A 19,257-nucleotide genomic window follows, 5' to 3' on the forward strand; every position below is an offset into this window, starting at 1 on the left:
TTTTTTTTTTCTTTTCATCATAACAAAGATCATTGTTCAATAAAAGATAATTTAAAACTATCTAAAATGAAAAAAATAATTCTTTTATTTATCGGTTGCATTAGAAATAAAATGTTTGATCAGCAATGTTTTAATAAGATTTATTTTAGAAAAAAAGAAGAATGTTAAACGATCGATTAAATAATCGAAATATTCACGAAAATAAGGAAAAGAGATAGAAAAGAAAAAGGCAAAGAAAATAATAATAATAATAATAATAATAATAATAATAATAATAATAATATAAAACATTGAAGACATTAAAAAAATATTTAAGAAATCTTTTTTCAAGGAAAGTAATAATAGCAACAACATTTAAACAAGTTAAAGCATCGAAATATTCATGGAAAATTAAAAAATCAAAGAAAAAAAGAAAAGGTAAAGAAAATAATAATAACAACAACGTATATAAAATGTTGATAAGACATTGAAAATATTCAAGAAATCTTTTGTCAAGAAAAGCGATAACAACGAAGACAACAACAACAATAACGATAACAACGAAGACAACAACAACAATAACGATGACGACGACGACGACGACGACGACGACGACGACGATGACGACGATGACGACGACGACGACGACGACGACGACGACGACGAAGATGACAATAAAAACAATAACAATAACAATAACAAATGTCACAAAATCACAAGTCAAGGAACTTTCTTCGAATATTCGCTGTAGCAATGATGCAGGTCTGTCCCCAACCCAACCCAACCCAACCTAACTCAATTCAATCCAATCCAATCCATTCCAATCCATTCCAACCCAACCCAACTCAATCCGATTCAAGCCCCACCACAGCTACCACCCCACCTTCAACCGTCCACCCTACCTCGAAAAGTCAACGACGAAGACCACCACCGAGACGTATTTTCTTCTCTTCCTTTCTCATCTCTCTTTTCTTTCGTCGAATAACCCCTTCACTTTTTCCGATGACTGTACGCTTCTTGGAATTACATGGATCTCTCGCACGAGACTCTCCAGGCTGGTTCTTATACGTACGCATACATACACGTACACATAACCGTACAGATATATACATGCATACATACACTTGTATATACATGTGCACGTACACATACACGTGCACACCGCCCTGGACCATCGCTTATCTCTGCTGGCAGTGTTTCTCAGACTCCAGATGCTTTCCTTCGAGAGATTCACGATTTCCTTAAACTCTTCGTCTCCTTCCCGTCGTCCTTGTCTTTCATTGCTTCTCCCTCCCTCTCTCTCTCTCTCTCTCTCTCTCTCTCTCTCTCTCTTTCTCTCTCTCTGTCTGTATCTTTCTATCTATCTATCTATCTTTCTATCTATCTCTTTCTCTCTTCCTATCTTCTTATCCATCTTTGTCTCTCTTTACTTCTTCGACATACTCGTTCATTCACTTCGTCATTTGACTCTTTCTCTCTTTCTCTCTCTCTCTCTCTCTCTCTCTCTCTCTCTCTCGCTTTCTAGTGGCTAGACCGTTCGTTTATCTTCGACCAGCACGTTCGTCTCGTTCCCGGTACGTTTGTAACCCTTTCGCTCTTTTCTACGTCCTATCGTTAGTCTATCACTCTCGCACTCGTCGTTATCCTTCTCTCCCTCCCTCTCTCTCTCTCTCTCTCTCTCTCTCTCTCTCTCTCTCTCTCTCTCTCTCTCTTTCTCTCGTTCTTTCTCCCTGTCTATTTGTCTCTGTCTCTGTCTCTCACAACATCCCACGTTGCGAACAGGAGCGTAACAAACAACAAAGTCGGAGACACTTACTCGAGTTTTTCCTTTAATAAATTTTTACTCTTTTATCGTTAGAAATACTTTTTGGGAGAAATAATGTGGATGCCGAGGGTCCAATGGGATTGGGGATGAAAATTGTCTTGGCATAAAAATTGTCTTCTTCTAATTCTTTTCTTTTTTCTTTTTTTTTTTTTTTTTTTTCCTTTTTGTCGTCATCTTTTTAAATTCCAATCCAACGACGAGAGTTGAACTCGTTATAAATCGATTCTCTCGTACGGTCGGCATAATTATATAGCCGTACGAAAAACGAAAATACATTGTTCCTTCCAACCCCCATTTCGAGGGAGCAGGGGAAAAGGGGAGGGAAATGGGGAGGGGTGAGAGAGGAGGGATGAGGGGGAAAAAAATAGAAAGAAAAAGGAGTGGAGGATGATGAAGAAGAAAAAGAAGTAAGCAAGTTTGAGAAGTCGACGTCCCTGAAAGCGGCACGACCCTGACACCTTCTTCTTCTTCTTCTTCTCTTCTTCATCTTCATCTTCATCTTCATCTTCATCTTCATCTTCATCTTCATCTTCATCTTCATCTTCTTATTCATCTTTCTCTTCTTTTTCTTCTCTTGAACCGACGCTTACGAAAAGAGGAAGATCACAAGTGGGAAATACTCTATTGCACTTCTAACGCTTCTATCGAATTATAACTCTTGACTGTGATTGTTCGAACAATCTTCATACAGTACGGATTTTCTCTCTCTCTCTTAAAAAAAAAAGAAAAAAGAAAAAAAAAAAAGAAAAGAAAAAAGAATACCTTAAGGACTACGTACTTACTTAAGTATTTACGGCTAAGTTCTTACGTTCTTATGGAGTGGTATATTACATAGTACATTCTTTGATCTTGTTTAGAAAAAATACATAAAATTTTATTAGAAGATATTTAATAGACGAAAGACGTCATGTATGTAATGTTCTTAGGTATCGTGATTGTTGATTTTTTTGTTTTGTTGTTTCTTTTTTTTTTTTTTTCTTTCTTTCTTGTTCGTCGATCTTTTAAGATCAATGTCTTACGAATGAGCTTTAAATATTATTTTCTTACTATCTTTTTTCTTTTTTTCTTTTTCTTTTTTCACGTTATGTCGTGCATTAATACTTTTCAATAAAGTACGTATACGTATGTATTTATAACAAATATACATATATATATATATATACATATTAATCATAAAGAAGATAGGAATCGATGACGTGCCAGAGACATCACATTATATATTCGTTAAGACGATACGTATTATTTTCTCTTTTCAATCACTGATATATGCGTATGTCGTAGATTACGAAGAAAATTAATTTATATTAATATAAAAAATGTATTTCAATCTGATCAAACGTCAAAAAATTAATTGAATTCAAATTCGATAAGTGTTTCTTACGTTGTAAATATAATAATAAAAGATGAAAGAAAAAAGACAAAAAAGAAAAAAAGAATAAATAAATAAATAAAAATGAAAGGTAAACGAAAAACAAAGAAAAAATAAATAAATAAATAGAACGCAAAAAAGACGAAAAACAGAGAGACCAATCGTGAATTTATTTTATTTTATTTTTTCTTTCTTTTCTTTTCTTTTTTCTTTTTTTTTTTTTTTTTTACTTGCTTACGTTGAAAAGCACTTGGTTATATCGTTTGACTCGCCACCGTGCTCGCCACCGTCGCCTTTTCTTTGTCCCGCTATCGGATGAAAAGGGTTGGAGAGACTCAGCTTCTCTCTCTCTCTTTCTCTCTCTCTCTCTCTCTCTCTCTTTCTCTTTCTCTTTCTCTCTCTCTCTCTCTCTCTCTCGCTCTTTCTCTTTCTCTCGCTCTCTCGCTCTTTCTTTCGAAGCTTGCCGAGCCTTGCAACGACTCTCTATCCAACATGGCGCGAGGAACGACACGAAGCGATAAGAACGAGCTTGCTGCGACCGAGAAAACCGGCCGGACGCACGTCTCTCTTTCATTTCGTAAGTCTCCCTCAAGAAAAAGAAAACAAATTCGTTATTGAACGCGTTGAAACATTTCAAAGACATTTCGATTTTACCCCAGAACTTTTTCTCCAAACGATATTTTTCTTACGATTTATGTTACGAATACGTTGTTGTAAAATATGAAAAATATGAGAAAAAAAAACAAAAACCAAACAAACAAAGAAAACAAAAAAAAAAGGAATGTAAAAAAAAAGGAGAAGATTTAAAAAAAATATAAAATATATGTTTCCAAAGGTTGCAAACCTGTTTTTATCTTTCTATAGTTAATTACCTATAATGTCATGCAACTTTGATATTTCTTATATTTTAATCTTTAATATTTCTTATATTTCTATATGTTATCTTTCTTTATTTCTTTTTTTGCTTTCGTTTCTTTTTTTTTTTTTTGTCGTTTTTATATTTTATTTCTTTTTTCTTTTTTTTTTTTCTATTGAAATATTTATTATTATATTTAAATAATAAATACTTATTGTCATTTAATTCGTCTAGGATTGTAAATGAATTATTAATTTCTATCCAAATGTTGATATTCGTTATTCATAATTTATACCATGTCTTTAAGAGACATTTGTCTTTAAATAACTTTTCGTTTTTTTCTTTATTTTTTTTTACATACGTGTCCATTATGTATTTATGTATATATATATATATATATATATATATATAAAGGAAAAGAAGAACAATGTTTACATGTTGGCTAACAAATTTTAAATATTTATCGAAAAACATATACTTGCTTAAGAAATTATACCATGTTTCAAATATATATATATATATATATATATATATATATATATATATATATATAATTAAATGTTATATAGTAACCGAATCAAAAAATAATCCAATGTAGAGAAATTTTTTACATAGGTAGTTATGTATATTACCTGTTTTTTGTTTTTCTTTTTTCGTTGAACTGACCAACAAAATCACGCTGAGATGTTTGGTCTGCTCGATACACCTCGGAGCACGTTGTAAAATTTGCGTGGGTTCGAGGTGCACGAGTGAAACATTTATGAGGGTCAAACGTCACTACGACGATTTTACGCGCTCAAGCAACCGCACGCACGTACCTTGCGAACTCTTTGAAAATATTTTTCTTTTCTTTCTTTCCTTCTTTCCTTTTTTCTTTCTTTTCTTTTTTTTTTTTGTTTTTTTTTTTTTTTTTATTTAATTTACTCACATGTCCTCTGTTTGTGTATGCGTGTGTGTACGTATGAAAAAAAAAAAAAAAAAAAAGAAAAGAACGAGAGAGAGAGAGTAATGGCAGACTAGATAATTCTTTTTCCGGACTATTACTCGCGTTGAACGAAATTAACCATAACGTTATACCGCGAACAGATGGATGTTACGATTATTATTGGTAGAATTTGTAAATTAATAATCTTTCGGTTTTTCGTTCGATTCGGTTAGATTCGATTCGGTTCGTTTATAGCGTCGATCGTGTTGATTGTATAGCCTTTCTTTTTCGAAACAATTTTTTTCCCCTCTCTCTCTCTCTCTCTGTTTTTTTTTTACTCTTTTTCTATTTATTACCCAATTCTTTCGAAATTATCTTGTATGTTTCCTTCTATTCGTACGTAAGTATTCGAAGGCTTCCTCTTTCATTAAAATGAAAATAATTAATATGCGCACATTGCCACGTGGCAAAGATGAAAAGGAAATTTCTCGAGACGTCACATAATAGATTCCCACGTTTATCCTTCTATAATTATAGCCTCGGTAAATTCCCCGTTACGTTACTCTTGTGGATTCTGTGATTTCGATGAGATAGACAAGTTTCTCGATAAAATAAAAGAAAAGAAAATAAGAGGAATAAAAAGAAATGGAAAAAGAAAAAAGAATTATACATTAAATATTAAAATTGTCCTAAAGTCATATATACATATAAATATCTTATTTTGAAATAATATTTTTCTTTATTATCTTTTTCTTCTTTTTTTTTTCTTTTTTTTTCTTTTTTTTCTTCCCCTATAATATATAGATCGAAGTCAGATCGACGTCATAAATCAAACGATGACTTGAATTTTTTCGTTCGAATTATTTACTACGCTACATATAGACATACATATGTGTACATATGTTTATATACATATATACATATATACATATATACATATATACATATATATATATATATATATATATGTATGTATATATGTATGTATGTATGTATGTATATGTAAAGATCAGTATTGGACAATGACAGTCTACAGGCTGATGCGAGTGTACGAGCAAATTTTTCAATTTGCACCAGTGCAGGACCGTCATTGTCGCTTCTTCGGTGAATTGCCAATTAACGGGTTAAGCGTTCGGTTAAGCAAGACGAGCAGTCGACGATAAAGTTTTCTTTCTTCCTACGGCATAGATCGGCGGCGACAATAATAATAAATATTTTTTTTTTTATCGTTATCTCTTTATTTATTCTATCGAAAGTCCTAACAATTTCTTTTATTTTTTTTTTATTTTTTATTTTTTTTTTTATTTTTTTTTTCATATCTTATACGAGACCGAATCTATTTTACCTGGCATTTGAAATTCAAGTTTCTATTGCCTAACGTGGACGGGTGATCAAAATCGTGTATGGTCGTTGGACTCGGTTCCGTATTATTATTCCGAGAAGAAAGATTATCGAAAGGAGAAAGAAACAGAAAGAGAGAGAGAGAGAGAGAGAGAGAGAGAGAGAGAAAGGAACAAAGAGAAGATCAGATTCAATGTTTTAGTATACGATGTCGAGTGTGACTCGACATATATACTAATAGAGAGCGTTCGATTACCTTTCTCAAAGAGAAAACTTATCTTAATTATTATATATTTACGTGGTCGAGTATCGAAAAAGATCTTTGAAGAAAGAAATAGAGAAAAAGAGAGAGAGAGAGAGAGAGAGAGAGAGAAAAGTAAAATAAATAAATAAATGAATAAATTTAAATAAACGTACGAACGCATTCGCGGTAACCACGTTAAATGCATTCGCTTTGAAAATCTTCGAGTTGGTCTCTGACACTTTTGCCTTAGAATCCTCCACATTGCGTTTTGTTTACGTCATAAGTTCAGAGTTCATTCGTGTTTTGTTAGTTAGGAGAACCGTTACGAGAACATTATGACGATATGATTCTCTCGAAATTTCGTTGAAAATATTTGCTAAGAATGAAACGACGGCGATAAGTATTTTTCCATTTTGTTCATTCAATTTTTGTTTCATTTATCGATTATTATAACTAATAATAATTATCAATTAAAAATATCACATAAAAAAATTATGATTAAAAATTATGAAATAATTGTAATTATTAATAATAATTATAATATTACATAATAGTAAGTATATATTATATATTATTAATATATAATATGTATTTATAATTATACAATATATATTTATTATTCTTATTATTAATTATAATTAATAATTATAATCATTATCTTTATTATTATTATCATCATCAATTAAAAATATTATATAAAATAATTATGATTATTAATTTTTTAATTATAATAAATGATTATAATTATTAATAATAATTATAAATAACAATAATTATAAATATTGCAGTAGTAATAATAATAATAATAATAATAATAATAATACATTCATAATAATAAATGATAATTTTAGAATAAAAGAACGACAAATTTTGATAAATGGTTCATGGCTAGTACATACGCCATTGCCCACCTCACCTCGAGCCCACTAATGTCTTTCCTCTGCGGTTCTGAACTTTGCTTCGCGCAAGCGCGATGACTCGTAAGCGGAAAAGCCAGAGTAGGGGGGACCAACGTGAAGAAGAAGAAGAAGAAGAAGAAGAAGAAGAAGAAGAAGAAGCAGAAGAAGCAGAAGAAGTAGAAGAAGAAGAAGAAGAAGATGAAGAAGATGAAGAAAGAAAAAGGGATATACATTGGCGCAGGCGTTGCTCGAAACTCCGCCTTTCTTTCATTACGTACTCTTATCATAGTATCTAATTTAATGAACATTGATGAGTAATAACTCGTACCTCAACAGTCTCGAAAGATAATTTTCCCTCTCTCTCTCTCTCTCTCTCTCTCTCTCTCTCTCTCTCTCTCTCTTTATATCCTCGACATATTGAAAGGTGTGATAATAAATGATTATCTATCATTTCAAATAGATATTTAAAAAAATTCTCTCGTATCTTTATGTTTTACGTTAAAATCTAAACGTAAGTATGTCTCTTGTATATGTTACACGTATATAACTTTCGTCGTTTGAATAATAAACGGATTAATTCACTCGAATTAATTGATAACGATAAAAAAAAAAAAAAAGAAAAGAAAATAATAATAATAAAAAGAAAGAAAACATAATAATATCATTGGCCAACGAGGGTTCACAAAAGAGAAATTCTCTCTGTTCGGCCTTTGTTTACGATATTGAAAAAATAATTGAAAAATAATTTTTTATAAATTTTTTAAGAGAAAAAAAAAAAAAGAAAAGAAAGAAATAAAAGAAAAGTGAGAAAGGGAAAAAAATATTCATAAATTATTTGCGAAGCTGTGTGTATTATGAAGAAAAAGGAAAAGAAAAAAAAAAAAAGGAACCGAAAAAAATATAAATAAATAAATAAGTAAAAAAGAAAAGAAAAAAAGAAAGAAAGAAAGAAACGTCCAACCTCATAGATACGTTCAAAATGACATTATAAATTGACGTGATATTTCTTTGAAATTTTGCACGGAAGCAAGGAAAGATGACGTATCATAAATATTGATTTACTTTTTCATTGTTCGCGAATCGTAATTATAATGATTCTTTAAAGTTCGATATTGTAATGTTAAAGGTATGTCAAAGTTGGAGTTCGTTAAAACAAGACCTATCTAAGTAAATAGGCATATATGTACATACGTATGTGCGCGAGAAGAACGAAGGACGTTCGTTCGAAAGGTAAAAAAAGAAAGAGACAGAGAGAGAGAGAGAGAGAGAGAGAGAGAGAAATAGATATAGAGAAAAAGATAGAAAAGTGAAAAGAAATTAGAACGTTTGCGTAGTAGTAACAGCAACAACAGCAGCAACAGTAACAACAACAACAGCAGCAGTAGCCGGTATCACGACCTCTTCGGGCCGGCCGATAACTCCGACTGACTCGACAGAAAAATCATGCACTCCGTTATCATCGCCACGTCTGCGTCAATCCATAGTTATCTTTTAAACTTGTCGGGATAACGATAAGTATTTAGAAATTCAATAGAATGACGTTAATCACGTATGTACCTACATAAATAATACTGCGTAGGTACTTACATACATACATACATACATATATACATATATATAGATATATTTTATTAGGTGCATTGAATTAAAATGTTCGATATTTTGACATTGACGAGTTTGAAATGAACAATTGTCATTTCTTTTTCTTTTTCTTCTTTCTTTTCTTTCTTCCTTTTTTGTTTTTTATAGAAAATAATAATGAAAGAAAAAAAAGAAAGAAGAAAGACATTTAAGAAGGTAATGGTAAAAAGAGTGAGAGAGAGGGGATAGTTGTATTAATGAAAAAAAGATTAGAATCTGTGTGCACTCACGTTACCGTTATCGTGTTTGCTTTCCTCGAAGGAACGCAACGCAACGCAACCGAACGCAGTGCAATGCAATGCAACGCAATGTAATGCAACCCAACGCAACGCAACGAGTGAGGCTGTGTAAATGCCAGCTAGATAATGGGCTGCCGTCTGGGAGCAACTATTCGAAGAGAGAGAGACAGAGAGAGAGAGAGAGAGAGAGAGAGAGAGAAAGAAAGAGAAAGAGAAAGAGAGAGAGAAAAACAAATAAGAAAACAGTATATCACAATTTTGAAAAAAAAAAAAAAAAGAAATTGTATAAAAATATATCGTTGTACTTTTTTCTTCTCTTTCTTCCTCTCTCTCTCTCTCTCTCTCTCTCTCTCTTTACGTCGATATTTATCCGTTTTATTATATAAAACATATATTCGATGAAAATATAAAAAAAATAGTATTGTAGGAGAAATATCGAATGGACGACCGATGAATTCCGATCATAAGAGTGACGTCATTTGAGCGACGCCAACCAGGGTTCCTACATTATTACGAGAAGGGACTATTTGACCCCACTCATTGTTTCTAATCCCACAATAAATTGAAGCAGCTGTACTGGCAATTGATACAAATTTACGTACAGTCCGGCACATAAAGCGTGCGATCTTACTAGAAAGAAAGAAAGAGAGAGAGAGAGAGAGAGAGAGAGAGAGAGAGAGAGAGAAAAGGAGAGAAAGAAAAGAGAGAAGTCATCTGAGTTCAAAAGTTTTTCTTTCTCTCTCTCTTTCTCTCTCTCTCTCTCTCTTTCTCTCTCTCTTTCTCTCTCTTTCTCTCTTTCGTTCATACGCGTTGATCGAATAGCCGCTCTTCTCTTTAATTTATTTATTTATTTTTCCTCTTATCACCACCGCCATTCGTTTCTCCCATCTGGGGCCAGTTTTTATCCAGATCTAACGACTTATTTCGTTATACCAAACACATTGGCGGCGGACGATTTAAATGGTATGATAAAAATTAATTAGGAAAAACAAAGAAGAAGAAAAAAAAGGAAAAAAAAACAAAAAAAAAACAAAAAACAGAAAGAACGAAATAAAAATAGGAATTAATTTCATCCAGGATTAACATTTGTTTGATTAAAAATCGTCAGTTTTTCAATAAAAGCTCATACGTTAACATCCAATCGAACGAAATTATCGAGTTTTCCTTCCTTTTTATTTTTCCTTTCCTTTTTTTTTCCTTTTTCCTTTTATCTAATATCCTCTCGAGTTTCCTTTTCTTCGTTGGGACGGTGGGGGGGAGAGAAGGAGGGGGTTGTTTCGAATTTTAAGAAGATTCCTGTCCCATTCCCAATCTCACCTTTTTATCTATCTCTTTCTTTCTTTCTCTTAAAGATCGACAAAAGTCCGGTTTGGAAGGTCGGACAAAACTAAAATTCCATCGTATATTTTATCTCTTTCTCTCTCTCTCTCTCTCTCTCTCTCTCTCTCTCTCTCTCTCTCTCTCTCTCTCTCTCTCTCTCTCTCTCTCTCGTTCTCTCTCATTCATTCTCGTACGTCACCTTAAAGTCATAGACACACGCCGTGAACACATGTAACGACAATGGACATTACATATGCCAGAGACGAGACGTCTCTTACCCTCCCACCATCTTTTTCTACACGCCATATCATTCCCTTTTCTCCTCTCTTTTCTCTTTCCTTTTATCCCCATACTTTGCCTCTCCTTGCTTTTTCTTTTTTTTTCTATTTTCTTTTTTCTTTTTCTGTTTCTTTTTTCTTTCTTTTTTTTTCTTTTTTTTTTTTTTTTTTTTTCTTTACTGTCATAATTTCTTGCCTCTTTTGCCCGAAGTTGACATCAGCGTCACGTACCAGACTTCCTACGAACAGTGTGCTTTCTTGAATACCTAAAGTCCCTTTCATATACGTTTACCCCCTAAGCTAAAGGATCACGAATATATTTTTCGAGTTCTCTCTCTCTCTCTCTCTCCCCCCACCCCTCTCTCTCTTTCTCTCTTCCTCTTGAAAATGATTGTTTCATTCTCTTAACGTTCTCTGATCATAAAAAGATTTTCTTTACCTTGATTTCGTCTCGATTAAAAAAGAAAAAAAGAAGAAAAAAGAAAAAGAAAGATTGAGAGAGAGAGAGAGAGAGAGAGAGAGAGAGAGAGAGAGAAGAAGAAATAAAGGAACTATAAAGAAGTATCACGTTAAAAAATTGTTCAACGACTCGAGAAAGTCGAGATGTCGCAACCCCTATTGAATTCGAGACATCGTCGATCGATCGAAGGGAGCTCGATCGTATTGGAAAAAGAAGTGTGTCATTTAGACTTCGAGAAACTCGACCTATCTCCTTGTCTTCGTGATATCGCACGTGCGCGAATGTAAACATTTATTTACGATATGTGTATATAAGAAATGTATACACGAAATATATATATAAAATTTATGTACGTATGTACCAAATGTACGTACGTATATATGTATATATGTATGTATATATGTATGTATGTATGTATGTATGTATGTATGTATGTATGTATGTATGTATGTATGTATGTATGTATGTAACGTATGTACGTATGTTATACATAATTCGAGAAAACGTGAGGGAGCACGCGTTGTCCTTTTCTTTGCGCATTTCACTTTTCTACAGCTGCTGTTCGCGCACGATACTTATTTGCGTTCGTTCATGATGCGTTCGGTACGATGAATTATTTTACGTCGACAAAGACGACGTATCGAAATTTTTTTCAAAGCCGAGAAATTTACATTTACATTTGGTATTTGATCTTATCATCGCGATTTTTATTATTGAATTCATCTGTTACAATTTTTTTTTCCATAATAATAATAATACTAATAATACTAATAATAATAATGTATATATATATATATATATATATATATATATATGTATATATTTTTTTTTTGTTTTTGAAACAATCGAATTTGCGTTTCAAATATTATCGATCCACAATTATTTTTATTTCATTTGTTGAGAATAATTTAAAAAAAATTTTTTATGTTCTTTCTCGTGAAAAATATCGATTAATATCAAGAACAACAATAAATTTATATTTCACCGAATTATCATCTATCATATCGAGACAAATTATTCAATATTATTTTCCGATATCTATAACAGCTTTATCATAGATTATTTAAGATTTTTTAATTTTTAAATATTCATTGCAAGGTATCAATCAATAAGCTTTACTATTTTTCAATTTCTAATTTTCATTTTTTCTAATGTCATGTAAAATCAAAAAATTGATATCCATTGAATCTAATCGCTTAATAAAAAATAAAAAAAAAAAAGAAAAAAGCAATTCGAAATTTTATTTCGATTATAATATATATTTTTTCACTCGAAAAAGAAAAAGAAAAAGAAAAAGAAAAAGAAAAAGAAAAAGAAAGAAGCTAATAAAATTGAAAACGAATACATTCTAATAATAAAATTTTTGCTCATTATCGAGAATTATTGTAATTATTCGAAGAAGATTCCAACGAGGAATTCGATGTGCGAATCTTCGCTATTTGCACTTAATTTCCCTTTAAGGCGAGCCCTAGCACGTTCGTGAACACTGACTACCTCTTCAACATAATAGTACGCGAGTGCGTACTATTTCACTCGCGTCGAAGTCGTGTACGTTACTTACATACGTACATACGTATGTGTATGTGTGTGTGTGTGTGTATATATATGTTCATGCGTGCGCGTGTATATATGTATGTTGTGTGTGAGTATGCATATGTGTAAATACGTATGTGTATGTGTATTGAATCACAAATAAAGCCACACATACGAACTCGGTATTAACTAGAGCCAATGTATGCATATACGTGTGCAGCCTTTGACGAGTGCACTCTTGTACAGTCCGCACGATAAACATAGTTACATTCGATCGATCATTTTCATATCTCAACGATAAAAAATATTACAATAAAGATTCTCATTCTTTCGTTTTAAGTAAATTAATTCATAATACATTGGCGATAAGAATATATCAAAAAAAAGAAAAAAAAAAAAAGAAAAAAAAAAAACAGTTTACGAAAAGCATTTATATTTTTCTCGGTTAAATTGAGTATGTCGAAAGATTATTATGTAGGTATCTATGTATTTATGTAAATATATATATTTATATGAAAAGATGTATCTCTGTTTTTGTTTTTTCAGTACTATCCTTCTTAGATATATAAAATTGTTTTTATTCTCCCGTTAAATGGCATTAGTTTAGTCCAAATTATTCTAGAAAATATTTATAAAATGTGCTTTAATATAATTAAATTTAATATATTTAATATTTATATATATATATATATAAAATGATCTTTCAATATATTATATTATATGTGAAAATATCTTTCAATATATTATATCATATGTGTATTATATAATAAAATATGTGTATGTATTTTTTCAATATTCTTTTTTTCTCTCTTTCCTTTTTTTTTTTTTCTTTTTAATCCTGACAAAAGGGTTTCTTTACGTCGTTAAAATAAAAATATTTATTAAGTAACATTTACTAAAAAATATTTATAAGACGTGCTTTAATTCTACGATTAAATATCGAAAGGTCATTTTGTGTAATACTATAGATACATACACACACACACATATATATATATATATATATATTATTTTGTTTGTTTTTTTTGTTGTTGAAATAATAAAACGAATTAAATAAAAAGAATTGTTTTAGGAGACACTTAAATACAAAAAGGTTTGTAAAAGCGGAAATCGAGGAGCGCAAAGAAGGAGGAGAAGAAGGGGAAAGAGTAGAGGGAGAAGGATATGGTGGTAGAGAAGAAGGAGGAGAAGGAGGAGCATTCGATCGAGTGTCCCGCGTATCGAAAGATAAATTATACAGACGAAAGAGCATCATCGACAACGAACGATAGGTCGAAGGCGAAAGTTTCCTTCGTTCGCTTTCTCCTCGAGATGACGCCGGCCAGAGTCTCTCGAGAAACGAAGCATGTCGAAAAACATAATTATCGATATCGTCGTCATCGAAGAATGAAAATGAAAGAAGTGGAGAAAGAAGAAGAAGAAAAAGAAGAAGAAGAAGAGAAAGAGATGGAAGAAAAGGAACGAGAAAAAGAAAGAGGAAGTTGGATTCATCGAAAGTATCTATAATCCTTCTTTCGTAGCCTTTCAAAATACATCGCCAATTGGTAAACACCTGTCGTAATTTAACGACCGTCTATTTGCATGAGCTGACGTAATATGTCGCCTGAGGGCCGTAGGAATAAAAAAGATCGAAAAAAAAAAAAGAAGACGAAAAAACAAAAAGACAAAAAAGAACAAAAAAGAAATAAAAGGAAAATTCTAAAGATATCTTTGAAATTTAATCAAGATATTAAAAATTCCAATTTGATTATAAATAATTCAAAATTGAATTGAAAGTCGCTATATACGACGTTAAGCAACCTATTTATATATTTCGAAATATTTCGAAATAAAATTTAACCATAAGCAGATAAATTTCTAAATCTAATAATATCGGATTAACGCTTAACGTAGTAATTTCATTGATAAGATTATATGATAATGTAAATATATAACTTTTTTCTCGTCGTACGATTTCTATATATTTTTATAAGATGCGATTGCATCTAATTCCCTCCATCATTTAACTTCCCTTATCGTTATACTAAAATTCTTATCGTACGATATTTTATGACGGCAAACGAATCTCCATTACAGTTGATAACTTTTATTGTCGAAGCAACGATCAATATATATACATATATATATATATATATATATATTTATTTGTAGATATTCATTGAATTTATCGTGAAAGTTCGTTATGCTTATTTTCCACGGACATGTACATATGTATCTATGTATGTAACTCACGTATGTATCAAAAAGTACAATGTATAAAAATACAAATAATAAAATCTAACGATACGATAAAGACGTACTAACTTTTCGTTCGTACGTCTGAAATCAAATATTTTCATCGTGATTTTATAAATGTTTCCTTGATTTTTCTTTTCTTTTATTTTTAATTTATCGATCAACGATTGAAGATGAAACGATAATCATTACAATAATCAGAACTTTTCGAACAATAAGATACAATTAAATCATGTTAAATATATATGGATAATAATTCTTACACATAAATGTGCTTTCCTTCTTGCGATATCGCAAAAGAATATTTCTTTCTCTCTCTCTCTCTCTCTCTCTGTCTGTTTGTCTCTCTCTCTCTCTCTCTCTCTCTGTCTGTCTGTCTGTCTCTCCTCTTTCTCTCTCTCTCTCTGTCTGCCTGCCTGCCTGTCTCTCTCTCTCTCTCTCTCTCTCTCTCTCTCTTTCTTTCTTTTTTCTCTCGCTCGTTTGCTCTCGACTACAACAATGATGACGATGACGACGATGACGATGACGTTCATCGAGTCAGTCACTCAGTAGAATCGGTCAAAGTATGCTTGGAAGACGTTATGCTAGAACGATCATATATTTAAACTCTACGATTGGTCGATTCGCTTTAAACGTGATGCTCTCAAGTGGTTAAAGAGTTAACGCTGATATCTAATGACAAGCGCCTCGTTGTGTTAGCCGCAGTCGGCCAACGAGCAATTACACAATTCACCTATAATAACAGATATATTCAATCGGATAGTACCAATAAATGACGAAATGCTATTCGTTTTATATTGATCAAAATTTTTCTTTTTAACGAATGCTTCGACCTTTCATTGTTTGTTTACAATTTTACAAAAGCGTTTGTCCGTAACATTTTCTACTTTTTCTCCTTTCTTTTTTTTTTCTTTCTTTCTTTCTTTTTTTCTTTCTTTTCTTTTCTTTTTGTTTCCTTTTTTTTTTTTTCTATTTGTCATTGTCGCATCTATAAATTAAATTTATCCGAAGGTCAGACCAAATGAGTTCTTTTAGCATATATATATATATATATATATATACATATATATATGTGTGTGTGTGTGTGTGTGTGTGTTTACGTACGTATGTATATACATAGTATACAATTATTTTTAAATAAAATATAAAATAAATATACAAATGATAAGTATAAGATTTTTATGTAATAGATCTATTATGTAAATATATGTCTATAAATTTAATATAAAATAAAATATTAATATTAAATGTCCAGGTGTCCTTCAAAACTCGTTTGACTCAAATCATTCAGTAGCATATCGTGGAGATCCTACGGGACGACTTTTTATTAGTAAATTTTAATATCCGAAACAAACGAAAAACAGAAAGTACCAGATGATATTTGAAAACTCGAATAAATATATATATATATATTTTTTTTTTAACTTAGCGACAGAATTTCGAACGGCATTCACAGATACAATAACGTACTTCAAATACAAGTGTTCAGAATGACAAATGTCTTAATCGTGCTATGAGTCAGATTGTGCATGGATTCTCTTTCATTTGTTTACATTCATTGTCACCGACCAAATGTAGCAATAAAGAGATTCTCTCAATTGTTACGAAACCAACAATATGTTTACAATTCTAACAATGGAAATGTACAGAAGACGCGAAGGACGAGCCTGTGGAAAAATATTATCGAATGGGCGACGTCGAATTCGTAAAATCTTTAAAAAAAAAAAAAAAAAAAAGAAAAGAAGAAAAAATTCATTAAATGAGATCAGGTGAAACAACGGGCTATTTAAATTCGCAATATCGCGTAAAATGTTGAGACGATAAAATATTGTTACTGGTTATAAAAATTAAAAGCTACCAATGTAAATAAGTAAATAAAAACTTTCGTTCTCTTTCGTAATCATTCATAAATGTATAAGTTCTGTTATCAGTCAAATTAAATGATAAAAAACTAATCGTGTTAGATTATTTCAGGTCAATTTCATCGTATTTAAACCTATTAAAGACTAAGTGGATCGTTTATGTCTTGTATGTTAAGCACCCTGCACGATCAATTTCAAGGCCCTCTAGCGTCGTAAATTCGCCACTTCATTGTTTCTTATTAAAAAGTTGTTCTATGGGGTACCCTTGATATACGCTTCTAAAATATGGGTCAATCTTTTTGGGACACTATATGTGCATATTAATATTATAAAATACTACTATTCCTATTACTACTATAAAATACTACTATTCCTATTACTACTATAAAATAGTACTATTCCTATTACTACTACTACTACTACTACTAATACTACTACTACTACTATTACTACTACTACTACTACTACTACTACTACTACTACTACTACTACTACTACTACTACTACTACTACTACTACTACTACTATTACTACTACAACTACTACTACTACTATTACTATTACTACTACTACTACTATTACTACTACTACTATTACTTTTATTACTATTGATAATAATAATAACAATAATAATAATAAATAAAAAAAATATATATGCATTTTAATAATATAATACAATTTGAATATTCATACAATATTTCTTTATTTCTATTATATGAATACTTAAAACTCTCACTGTTTATTTTTTATTGTTTAATAAGTATATATATACCTATATGATATAATAAATGGAATAGTACAATTTTTTATTAAAATAATAATAAAAAAGAAATTAAAATAGTATATATAAATAAATAAATAAATAAATAAATAAATAATAATAATAATAATAATAATAATAAATAAAAAAGATATATATAATAATATAACATAATATAGTATAATATTATATATATATATATATATATATATATATATATATATATATATTTCATGTATATTTATAAAGAAAACTTGGTTGTAAAGAAAAAAAAAAAAAGAAAGAAAAGAAAAAGAAAAGAGAAAAAGGAAAAGAAAAGAAAAGAAAAGAAAAAGAAAAAAGAAAAAGACTCGTAGGAAATGAAAGAGTCGCGATAGTTTACGATCGTTCATTGCTTTGTCACCATCATCGTTGTTATACGTTCGTACATACGTGGTTCGACCGACAAGATTGAAATACCACGGCGTATGGCTTTTCAGCGTGCATCACAAAGAGAAGCCTTCCGTGGAAAAGAAGAAGAAGAAGAAGAAGAAGAAGAAAGAAGAAGAAGAAGAAGAAGAAGAAGAAGAAGAAGACGAAGAAAATGAAGAAGAAGCGGCGGCCATGACGGCTTTTGCTGGGATGAGTTGCACGAAGGGGTCAAAGGCCGAAAGCCCGCTCCGATGAGCTCGCTCGACGCGATAAATACTCTCTGAGCGAGGAGGACCCCTCTTCTTCTTCTTTTTCCTACTCTTCTTCATCTTCTTCATCTTTTTCTTCATCTTCTTCTTCTTCTTCTTCTTCTTCTTCTTCTTCTTCTTCCTTCTCCTCCTCCTCCTCTTCCTCCTCCCCCCCCCTTCATTTTACATCTTCGTCATTTTCGAACGAACTATGATGCTTGCGAAAATAAAATTCAAAAATACTAATTGATGTTGTTTATCCGACATCTAATTTGTTAAGAAAAAGAAAAAAAAAAAAAGGAAAGGAACAAAAAGAAAGAAGTACCAAAAAAAAAAAAAAAAAAAAAAAAAAAAAAAGAGAACTTATAAAAAAAACTTTATAAACGTTATGCGAGATATAATATGTATTTTATATTAATTCGTAATTTTACATAACAAGATAATAAATAGATGAGAGCTTATAACGAATTTTCTTTTTTTAAATTAATTATAATATAAAAAATATTATAATTAAAAAATATATTATAATTAAAAAATATTATAATATAATAAAATATATATATATATATATTTTTTTTTATTTTTTATGTAACTTTTAACTTTTGTAAATATTATGAGTATGTATTTTGTTACAATTACATTATACGACATGTAGATGTGTTAAATAAGATATTGTATATAATATATACAATTTATTGTATAATTCAGGATTATTAAATAATTTGTTAAATAATATGATATAAATATACATTAAACAATAATATGATATATACAATAAACAAACCAAAGAATATTTCGTATGATATAGTTCATTCGAACCTATTTCAAATTA

At 30.6% G+C, this 19,257-nt stretch overlaps 1 long non-coding RNA gene across 2 annotated transcripts in view; it reads right to left on the reverse strand.

Annotated features, from left to right (window-relative positions):
- The window catches only part of LOC124952173, a 13,627-nt gene extending 6,585 nt beyond the window's left edge, over positions 1 to 7,042 (reverse strand). Inside the window, exons 1-3 of one of the 2 annotated variants that reach the window (XR_007101837.1) lie at positions 4,662 to 7,042; positions 2,587 to 3,760; positions 290 to 2,515 (exon numbers count right to left, since the gene is read on the reverse strand). This is a non-coding gene — a long non-coding RNA (uncharacterized LOC124952173). Of the gene's footprint in view, positions 1 to 289; positions 3,761 to 4,661 lie in introns of those variants that run through there. The other variant, XR_007101836.1, reaches the window with a different exon arrangement.
- Between the last annotated feature and the right edge of the window lie 12,215 nt (positions 7,043 to 19,257).

This window comes from Vespa velutina, chromosome 10 (assembly GCF_912470025.1).
Source record: "Vespa velutina chromosome 10, iVesVel2.1, whole genome shotgun sequence".
Lineage (NCBI taxonomy): Eukaryota > Metazoa > Arthropoda > Insecta > Hymenoptera > Vespidae > Vespa > Vespa velutina.